We start from the raw sequence: 11,659 nt of genomic DNA on the forward strand, positions 1-11,659 counted from the left end.
ACATTAAAAGCCTGTGTCCAAGCACATGCTATTAAATCTAAACCCTGCCCAAAAAGGAAAAGGGTTACAACTACCAAAAAATGTCAAGCCCCAAACCCTGCAAGGAAGCTTAGGAAGTTAACCACCAAAACACCGCTAACCCATGTCCCTGTAGTGAATTCCATTGGAGCAACAATGGGGGAAGGAGTAGTTGTTCCAGTAGGTGCAGACACCACAATGATGCCCCCCACGACACCTGTATCATCAGGAATAGACCCTACCACTATAGCATCCCCTGGGCAATTAACAACCAATCCAGAATATCTTTTGGGGATGGAAAAACTAATACGTTCCCTCTTAAATCCCTTTGAGGCTAGACTTAAAAAGCTAGCAGAACAACTGGATCATCTAGAGCAGGCTAGCCTCGATAATTTTTTTTCTATAAAATCTTTAATTAAGTCTTGCAATAAAATGGGAGAGAATGGGACAAACCACCAGACAGTCGAGCGTGATCCAGGTGCCACGGTGGTTGACTTGTTACCTCTAATTGTGAGTGGTGCATCTACCCAGCGGAATAATGGGCAGAGCAGTAAGAACATTGTTGTATCCTCGGCTACTGTAAACAACACCAATTGCGGGAAGACTAAGATCAATAGTAATAGCACTGCACTTAAAGGTAGTAAAGATATCTTAAAAAACTCGGCCACCACCGTTAACAAAAATAGTCTACCCTTACCATCTACTCCAGAATTAAGACATGGCTTAACGTCAGGTATAGACAAAACACAATGTAGAAATGGTGTTGGAGCAAATGTGCCGCTTGCCTCCCAGACAGCAAGCAGGGGTGGTCTTGTAAGGGATGGAAATATCATAGCTGATGGAAATAATGTTATTATAGCATTGGAAAATGTTGTCCCATCAAGCCTTGTTGTCCCTGAACGTTGCCAACCGATATTACACGTGACTAAACCCCAGACTAGGATTCCCCCGATACAACTCACCCCAGATTCCTACCCCTATGTGGCTATTCTCACCAATGTCCCACCCTTACTGGAAGGTCAAAGAGAAAGCTATGAAATGTTAAAAAATAAAGCCATGCATTGGCTACGGGTCAATAGACCCCTGCCAGGAGGAGTGGACGGTCTGATCATCGGGGTTAGAAGGGTCAACTGGATTGGGAACACCTTGAAAAAGCAGGGGGGTGAGTGCATCATAATTAACTTCCAAGACCCAAGGGTAGTGGGGCTAATTACGAGACCGGGTTGGAATATTAGTATTGGTGGGATTGGTGTTGTGGATTTGACCTTTTTCTACCCTAGACCGGTGCCCACTTACCCTGGGGGGAGCAATGAGTCATTGAGAACTAGTCTGCCTTCCTGGGTAGAGGTCAGCTCTCTCCCTGCCCCTATCCCACGACCAAATGACGGTTATAACCAGGTATATAACTCCTATAGTGGGCCAGGGCATATGAGGTGGGGATGTTGACGGAAACCAACTGAACTCATTGATTTTGGTGGGAAAATGGACAGGGGAAGTATCCTGGAGGCAACACTGCCACCCAATGGGGATGTAACGTGTAATTTAGATGAAGTGGCCCCTGACAGGGAATTTGGAAACATGAGGGGGGGCACTATGGCACGTCCGGAAGATTGGGGGGGCGAATCCAGACTCCCATCAAGTATTGATATAAATGATGACAAAGATGTTAATTGTGCAGACATTGTGTTAGGTGAGGGTGGTGATTGTGAGATCTTGACTAAATTACCGGCCAGGGTTGCTACTGAAGGGGGGACCAGTAAAGGAGATACCACGGGGAGGTTTCTCTCATGGAATATAGCAGGCTTGGCCTCTAGATTGTTGTCACAACAATGGATAGATTTTGTACATGTATGTTAAGAGTTTTGACTGAATTAATTTGGGCATGGCCCGTAATGCGGAGGATCTTGCACTTTAACATGCATTTAGTTCCAGTACCTTTTGAGAAAGCTTATATTAACTATTATTGTTAAATATTTTATCTGTGTGAATTATGAATTTTAATTGTAATTTGCTGTTAATGCATGTCGAGAGTCTTAAATGTATAAATTTACATGTGTGTGCTTTTATGAGTGTACAACTCGAATAAAGCTTTTTCAATCAATCAGTAAAAAACAAACAAAATACACACTTGTAGTTAACCATCAACAGCTACAGCAAGAACAAACCAAACATGTGGAACATGTAACGTGAACAAAAATTGTATCAAAAATTGCCTCAACTCTTGAGATACCTCTGTTGTCTGTAAGACATAAAAGTTAGTTATGTTGTCTTCAGGTCGATTGTTGTAGCTGGTTATTCAGGAGTAGCCCTTTCACTTGTTTTTTTTAAGGAAGAGGTCAAAGGGTTAAGGCCCATAGGCATAGACCCTTCCCTGAGGGCCCAGTTTGTCTCTTGCGACATGCCACCACAAAAGGGCTGGTGGTTTAGGCTGCTACGGCTTCGCTGTACCCTAGTGTCCTTCCCTTGGTTCCAACAAGTAAGGAGTCCAGTTAGCTAGAACGTTGCGGGAAGAATATATTCACTTCCGTCAGTCCAGCATTGAGGTAATTAAACACTGCATGTGTTTTAGACAGATGATCTCATGCTTTACGGGACTCTGTGGAGCTTAGGCTGCCTTCTCTTTCAGACGGAGCCAGGTGTGTACTCCTGCAAGTTATACAAAATGGCCGGGAAGCACGAAATTCACCATAAAATGTGGTATGGACACTACTGAATCTGTGGGTAGAGTTATGGCTCAGTCAGTTACACTGCACAGACATGCATGGCTGAGTTAGTCTGGGTTTTCAGAGCCTGTTCAGGATAGCCTGAGAGATATGCCGTTTGATGGTGTACATTTATTTGGTGAACGTGCCGATTCAGCTTTATGGTGATTCAGTGCTGGTCGGTGTGACAAAGCCACATAAACATGTCTTTAAATGTTCTGGTTGAATTCTTTCTTTCTGACTTGTGCAGAAAGAAGTGTTTATACGTGGCTGAGTGGAATGGTGAAAACCAGTGTGGTGTTTCTGCTTGAGGCAGGGGCTTTCGGTTGTTTAGCTAACCTTGTGGTTCTGTACATGTGTTTTTTAATGACCCTTAGTTCCAGTCAGCCAGGATTGTAGGAAAATTATGTGGCAGCTAATATGCCAGTCAGTCAGGATTGTAGGAAAAGTTTGTGGCAGCCATTCTGCAGAATTCTTTTCAGAGAAGTCTTATCCTTTAAAGTATATTCCATGATAAGTGTCTTTCTTGTTTAATATTTACTGCTTGGTGCAGAAGTTGTGACTTTCCTGCAGCGCGGTTGATGTTAGTTTTTCAGCTGTTTATTAGTGTTGGGTTTTTAATTGCTGCCTGGTATACAGGTCTTGCAGTTTGCTTTACTCTTAAGAAGAGCTCAAGCTCAAGAGTTGATATATTTTTCCTAAGTACCAAACTCTATGTGGAGTATCTTTTGTAAGCTACGGTGAGCATTTCTAAATATATATGTGTTATGCTGGGATTGCTCAGCTTGTGCACTATTAGTCTCACATTGGAGTGTGCAGAGTTCTACCCTCTGTGTCAGGTTATTTCTCTGACGTGTGATATCATACATTTGTAAGGTTTGGTACCCCTTGTTAGGTACCTTTTAAATTTGTACCCCATGGGAGTCTCAGTTTATATTATCTGCCTTTTGATCAGATGTTATGTACAATGACCTTCTTATTAACAGGATGAAGTGGCTCACATTCTTTTACATGGTATTTGAGTTACCGTACGGAAACGCCCTCTACGCCGGCATCAATAGGACCCTGCTGTACAAGGTCCAAACCATCCAGAACACAGCGGCCAGACTCGTCCTCTGGACCCCACAACACGAACGCATGACGCAACACCTTCGAGACCTACACTGGCTCCCAGTTGAGAAGAGAATAACCTAAAAGCTTCTCACCTACACCTACAAATCCCTCCACTACCTCAGACTCAAATACCTCAACGATAGAGTTCGGTTCCATGCACCGAAAAGAACTCTCCGATCGGCAGACCTCGCCCTCTAGCAGAGACAACCCGCATCCGCAGAAGCAGAACAGGTGGAAGGTGTAGGAAAGTGGCTCTATATATACTGGACCAAAGTGAGGTACCGTGTGTATAGAGTCCCCAGTGCCAAGAGGTTTGGCAGAGGCTAAAGTTAGATATAACCTTACTCTCTAAAGTGGTAGCTTGGTCGAGCAATAAGGCAGTATCAGAGGACAATGTAAAGCATTTGTTGTACACACTCAGTCAGCAAATGGTCGCACAAACTTAAGAACTGAACTCTAGGCCAATTGTTGTGTATCAAAAGATATAGTGTTTTATTTTAGAACCAACAAGGTATCAAAATATTCTTCCTCAGAATGAGTTATTTTAGTTAAATACTTTTCAAATAGGCAATAGACTTTTTGAATGCAATAGTGATAGTTTGTTGCAATAGGCAACACAATTTCAAACACAATGCAACATTGAGCTCAATGGGAATTTCTGCTTAAATGCAATTAGTTACTTTGCACATTAATTTTCTAACCACAGGACTGGATCCTAGAGTCAGTCCCAGGACATGAGCTGTAAACAGTTAAGTAAAAGCGTTTTGGTTATAGTAGGGATTTTTAAGGAATATTATTGTATTCTAAAAGTTGACAGAAACTTTTTCAGTTGAAATTACCAATGTTATCCTATGGAAGGAAATTCAATTTGCAGGTAAAGTATGTTCACGTTACTTTTGTAATCCAGTGCTGGACTCCTAGGTTCAAGCAGTCAATGTTAGCCTATGGAAGAAAAGTGAGTTATCAGCTTTTAGGTAAGTACTCGACTGGCAGAGTTAAGGGTCTCGGCATAGAGTCAGGGGTCTCCCAGGGTCAGGTAGGTACAGTTGGTACACCCTCAGCGGCACAGGGGCAGCCGGGTGCAGAGGTAGTTAGGCCCAATGTTATCCAATGAGAGGCAGGGGGCCTTCGGTTGGTGGCTGCTGGCTAGCAGGCCACGCGGCTGTGGGAGCTGGGCTCCTGGTCACTTGCTCAGGGCAAATGGGGAAGTAGGATAGGACAATGGATGCACTGCCTGGGGCACTCGGGCGGCTGGGTGCTTTTGAGCCGTTGGGCGCTCAATGTTATTCAATGGAGATCTTGAAAAGGGAACAAAGGCTGCAGGCTCGGGACGGAGGATCTTCTGCAGCAACCAACACTTCGAGGGGTGAGTTGGGATCTTAGAGGGTAGGTAGGCATCCCGGAGTTGGACACAGGAGGCCGGGGGGCGCCGGGTGCAGGGGTGTCTTTGGACGTTGGGAAATCTTACCGTCTGCTGGTCGCGGTTGGAGGGGTCCCTGGTTCTGAGTCTGCAGGCGTTGTCTGGGTCATCAAGGAGGTTCCTTGGGCACTGGATTCCAGATCAGAATCCCTGGGGGGACGTCCTCAGGGTCTGTCCACTCAGGCACTGGCCGGGCTCGGCGGGTGCAGAGTGGGCTGGATTCGCAGTTCCTGGCTGGCACCAGGGGTATTGCTGTTTGAGCAGAGCCACTGCTCGTTGGAGTCCCAGTCTCTAAGAGGGTCAAGGCAGGCAGGTCCTCCGGGGTTCTTGAGGTTGCTGTCCGCAGGAGACGCCGGGATTTAGCAGGAGCAGGTTCAAGGATCAACAGGCCTGTAGGGCTGGGGCCAAGTCAGTTGAAGGTGGTATGCCTTTGAAGCTTCCCCCTGCCCATCCTGGGGGATGAGACCTAGCACCTCGCCCGGGATGTGCATTGTTGCAGGCCCAGGGGAGCGGGGAGCTCTCCACCCAGGGGTCCTGCAACATGTCTGCTGTGTGGCAGCCCCTCAGACAAGACGTGGATTGTAGGTTAGGTTTCAGGAGGCATCTCTAAGATGCCCTCTGTAGTGCATTTTACATTAAATCCCATACTGGCATCAGTGTGGGTTTAATGTGCTGAGAAGTTTGATATCAAACTTGTCAGTCTTCAGTGTAGCCATTATGGTGCTGTGGAGTTTGTAATGACAACCTCCTAGCACCATATACTCTTAATGGCATCACTGCACTTACAGTGCCCAGGAATGGCCCTGGGTACTGTAGGGGCACAGGGCTCATGCACCTGTGCCCACACCACTGGCATAGGGCACCCAGCTAGAGGGGTGACTGATGTATGCCAGGGCAGTGGGTTTGCGGGCATGGCACACAGTGATGCGTGCCATGTCGACTCTCTGCTTAGTTCTGCACCAGGACACTCAGTCTGCAAAGGCAGTGTGTGGGTGTCAGGGTGCAGCGCCCCTAAGGGTGGCACAATAAGTGGCCCTTAGGGGTCTTCTCTGGTCACAATGCCCTGGGTACCTAGGGTACCATTTACCAGGGGCGACATGTGGCTAGAGATGCCAATTGGGTTTCAGCTTCAATACAGTTTTTAGGGAAGGAACACATGCCCTGGGCACCTGATTGGCAGGAGTCCAGGGCACACTCAGTCAAAGAACGTCAGCAATTCAGCAAAAAGTGGGGGCATACCATGCAAGAAAGATGGCACTTTCTCACAGAACCGCCTTCTCCTACCTCGCAGCCAAAACCGGGAATGATCTCCCGGTAATCATCAGACGATCCCCCAACCTGCACATCTTCAGGAAGGACCTCAAGACCTTGCTCTTCTACTGATCCAGAGCTGCCCACCACCTCCTCCCCCAGCGCCTTGAGACCCTCACAGGTGAGTAGCGCGCTTTATAAACCCCTGATTGATTGATTGATTGATTTATGGGCATACGTCAATACACTGAGGTGCTGTTGATGGCACTGGGAGTGTCTAGTCCAAAATTCCTTCTGGTATTTTCACAGAAAGTAGCTGGTAGCCTGCATTATTAATTTATGTATCTTCGGCTTTTCCCTTTGTACTTGGCTTACGTTTATGTGATAGATGATATTATTTATGATTGATGGAAAATGTTCTCTACTTTTGCTAGATTTAGATAATTTTTATCCTGTAGCTGATCATCTTGTGAGCTTTAAGACACTACGGGCTAGATGTACGTGGCTAAATGCCGGTCGGTAACGGTGAAATTCGGTAAATTTCACCGTTACCGACCGTTATTTAGCCATTTGCGATGTCGGTATTACCAATCGACACCAACCAAGATTAACAGTGAGTCCAAAAGCAGACAATGTACCCAAAAATATAAGAACAACAGGGAGTAGTTTTAATATAAACAAGTTCCCATCAGTCCACCATCGAGACCGCCCTTCATCATCTGGAATCTTTTATGTTTATAATTAACACTTTAAGGGGTAAAAAAACCTGTGCTGGCAGATGAATAAGCCATGCGCAGGAAAAACCACAGTGTTATTACAGATGTGAGAAAAAAGGCGTGTATACTCGGGGAACTGAATAGCAGTGCATAGAAAAGGTGTGTATGAAAAGAAAGAGAGAAAGGCTCTAAAATTAGGTCGTGATCGGGAAAACAATTTTAATAGACACCCTCACACTCCTAAAGCAATAAAAACAGTGCAAAATTAGTGGTATAACAAATGACCACTAAAAAAGATGTAAGGTCGACATGTTTCTGCAGACAGATGGAGTCTAGTGATCTCCTGCTGCTTCTTCAGGACCATTAGTGCTACTGCTAGATTAAAATAACATAAACCATATCACCTGAAAGTGTATGTGTATGCATCTTCTCATCCTAGGAGAGAAACGTATATATAAGAGGGTACAGTGTCATGGATACCAGTAACAAAAAATAACATGCACAGTGTGCCATCATTATAATGTGCTAGTCATAGACAGTTATTGACCAACATCTCGGACCGTCAAAATTAGTCACAATCGCCACTACAATAAATTTGTAGATATAAATTCACTCACCCACGTGATGGGAAGGAACAGCCCCACCTCACCTGGCACGAGCTCAGGTAGTGGATGCACCGCACTATGGAAAAGACAACAATTAAAAAGATGTATCTACATCTGTAATCCTAGTCTAATCGGTCTCAACAAGCGCCACACACGGCGTCTCACCCTGTCAATGCCAGGAAACCCCACCTGGTCGCGTTTGTAGCTTATTTATAGGTGTAAATCATGATAACTAGTCGTTGAGTTCAGATTCCAAAAGTAATGCCAAACCCCGCGTTTGTAGCTTTTTTTTAAAATTATTTACACGTAGTTAACTCGTCGTTAGGTTCAGATGTCAAAAGTAGTGACCAGCCACTCATCATACAAACGCACGCTGACTCACCTCTCCGTCGGTGCACCGGTCGTCCCTCTAAGCTCTCTCGTAGGGAGGAACCGACGCGGTGCACCGACGGGGTTTAAATGCCTCCTTGACTTCTGTGTTCAATGCCGGGCGTGTCCCGACGCGTGTAGTGCGTCATAACATCCGACACGCAATCAGTGGCGCGCTAGTAGTAATGGGAAATGTAGTTCCCAAACGATGTTGAACTACCACATTTGCCGGTTCGAGTCCTCCTTAGGGAACATGAGCGACTCGAAAATATCGTCGTTGTTTAAATCAGTTAAGGGGACCAGTCAGGGGTCATTATTGCAGTTATTGAAGAGCAGTTATACTTAGTGGCCACAAGCGCGCTAGTACTCATGGGAAATGTAGTTCCCGAAGAGCGTTATCTCCCACATTATAGGTTCAAGACCTCATGAGGGGACATGAGTGACTAGGAACCAAATGATCGTCTTTATGCGATATGTTGCAACAAATAATAAATAATGAGTGATCCTAGTGTACATAAATCAAGGGGACCAATCAAGGGTCAGTATTATGTAGAGACAGTTGGACTTAAGGACCACAGCAATCCAGAGACCATATATGACAAAGGTCACTATGAACGTCAAAACCCGATGTGTACTAGGATAGGTACATCATGTTTCACGTGGGGTATTACCAACTACACGGTGACCACCAGGTCATATTATTACATAACGTGTAGTATGACTGAAATCCAAATCAGATAGCTGATATAAACCAGGCTTGCAATTAAAGAGACATCCAAGGGATTTCGTCATTCAGCCCATATTTATCGCTTCGAAGACGGTAGACCCACTTTTGTTCACATTTGAACAAGAATTTGGTAGTGTCTGTTACAGACGGAGGGATCCATGGTTGGTCTAATACCGTCCAGAGGATGTCGGTAGGTTGATGGCCCACCTGCAAAAAATGATTCGTCAATTTGGTGGCCTGTTTACAGCAACGAATCGAACTTTTATGTTCAGAAATTCTGAGCTTAATTTTACGGGTGGTCATCCCCACATAATTCAATTTGCAGGGACAGGTTATCAAATAAATCAGGTTCGAACTATTACAATTAGTGAACCGTCTCAGTTGCCATGGTCTGTCGGTGCCAATGTCTATGGTGAGTGTTTTGGTCGTCTGGGGACAGGCCGCACAGCTACCACAGGGATGGTGTCCGGTAACTGCGGGCAAGTCCCAAAGAGTGCCAACAGCCCTTGGAATCAAGGTTTTTGGTCTGGTGTGAACCAGCTGATCTCGCAAGCTTTGGCCTCTCCTAAAGGCGAACAGTGGAGGAGGTATGGAATCTGAGCCTGTCCCGAGAATTTTCCAATGTTTCCTAACAATTTTTTGAACTTTGTTGGAAAGTGTGCTGTATGTATGCACACAAGTAATTATCTCTTGTTGGTTTTTTAGGAGGGCAGGTTCTAATAAACATTCCCTGTTATTGTTGGCAGCCCGTTTCTTAGAGTGTTTGATAAGACATTGAGGATATTTTTTGTCTCGTAAGTTTCTTTCAAGTGCTGTGGAATGTGTCCCAAAAGCCGTTTTAGTGGAACAATTCCTCTGAATACGGAGGAATTGTCCAAAGGGTAGGTTGTCCCTTAACGCCTTGGGATGAAAGCTGTCATAACTTAACAAGGAATTCCTTGCCATTGGCTTGCGGTACAGCTCTGATTGTAAACCTCCTCCTGACGCTGAAATCAACAAGTCCAAGAAAGCAATTCGGTGTCTATCAAACTCCATGGTAAATTTCAGGAAGTGATTTCTTTCATTCAGCCAAGTATGGAATTGGCGAAGTTCCTCTATCGTGCCTCGCCACACGACCAAGATATCGTCTATATACCTTTTCCATACTCGCAGACACTGAAGATGGGGGTTAGTGTCTGCGAGTACGTGTGTCTGTTCAAAGGTATGAACATATAAATTTGCGAGGCTGGGAGCAAAGACACTTCCCATGCTCGTCCCGCTAACCTGTAGATAGATCGATTCCTCATACTGGAAGAAATTCTCAGTCATGGCGATGGTCGCCAGAGTCATGATAAAGCTGACCGGGGTGATCGAATTCAGATCTCTGGTGGTTAAAAGAGCTTCAATGGCCTCTAGTGTCTCAGTTTGTGGGATAGATGTATATAAGCTCTCCACATCAAAGGACACTAGGAAATCAAGATCTTCATTAAATTCTATGTCAGGCAAAATCCTTAGGACATCCTTTGTGTCCTTAAGGAAAGTTGGCATCTCCCGCACTATCGCCTGCAAGAAAAAGTCTACAAATGTAGACAAAGGTTCCAACAGAGAACCAATGCCCGATATGATGGGTCTACCGGGGGGGGGCATTGTGACTTGTGCACCTTTGGAAGTGTGTAGAAATAAGGCATTTTGGGATAGGCAGTACGCAGATATTGGGACTCCTTCTCTGTAATCCATCCCTCTGCAAGGCCTTCCTCAACAATGTGGCCAATGACCACGGTCAGCCTATCAGTTGGATCACTGTCAAGTTTGCGATATGCCTTGATGTCATTTAATTGACGCATACACTCTTCACGATACATGTCCGTGTCCATTAGTACAGTGGCCCCACCCTTATCGGCTGGTTTGATTACCACCGATGCCAAGTTGGCCAATGTCGTAACTGCCTCCTGTTCAGCTTTGGATAAGTTGACAAAATGATTTTGAGGTTGGAGGTACAGTTGTGACAAGTCATGATCCACAGCCTCTTCAAATGCCTGTACTTTCGCCGGTAACCCTACTAGGCCGGGATTGAAAGTAGAGGGTCTCTTAAGGCCTGTGTTCTCTGTGTCTTCACTCTGTGTGACAGTTGTTTTATTCGCAAACAGATAATGGAGCCTGATCTTACGGAAGAATTTACCCATTTCTGTTTGGATAAGAAACGGGTCACCCTTATTGGTTTTGACAAAGCCTAGTCCTTTATTAAGGACCAATTCCTCAGTATCAGTCAAAACATGTTTACTGAGATTGATTACAAGGCTGATGTTCCTGCTTGTTCCCTCGGTATCTTCTTGCCGTCCCTCAGGTCCATGGTTGCTGGGGGAAGGTTCCAACGCACTTGGCCTTGTTGTTGACCTCTCCGCCTGCCTCTCGGACGTCTGAAACCCTGTCCTAAAAAAGGCTGCTGGTTGTAGTCTGGGTATTGTTGTTGAGGTCCAAAGGGACCTGGAGGGGGGAACGATGGTGGACCCCAAGGTGATGGTTGCCACCATGATGGAATAGGAGGTTGGGCATAATAAGAATTATAGCCCCTTCGATTTCTCCTATTGTTACCTCGCCCTCTTGTGCCTGCCTTAGCACCACCCTGGTTGGAGGAGTCTGAGTCTGTAGAAGCATCATCTGAATTTGACGTGCCATATGTTGATCCTAACCGGCCATTATTGTTAGGAGCCGCCGGAACATAATTATCTCCCGTATACGGATATACGGTCTCAGCAGAA

The sequence above is a fragment of the Lissotriton helveticus genome, chromosome 1_1, assembly GCF_964261635.1.
Source record: "Lissotriton helveticus chromosome 1_1, aLisHel1.1, whole genome shotgun sequence".
NCBI classification, from domain to species: Eukaryota; Metazoa; Chordata; class Amphibia; order Caudata; family Salamandridae; genus Lissotriton; species Lissotriton helveticus.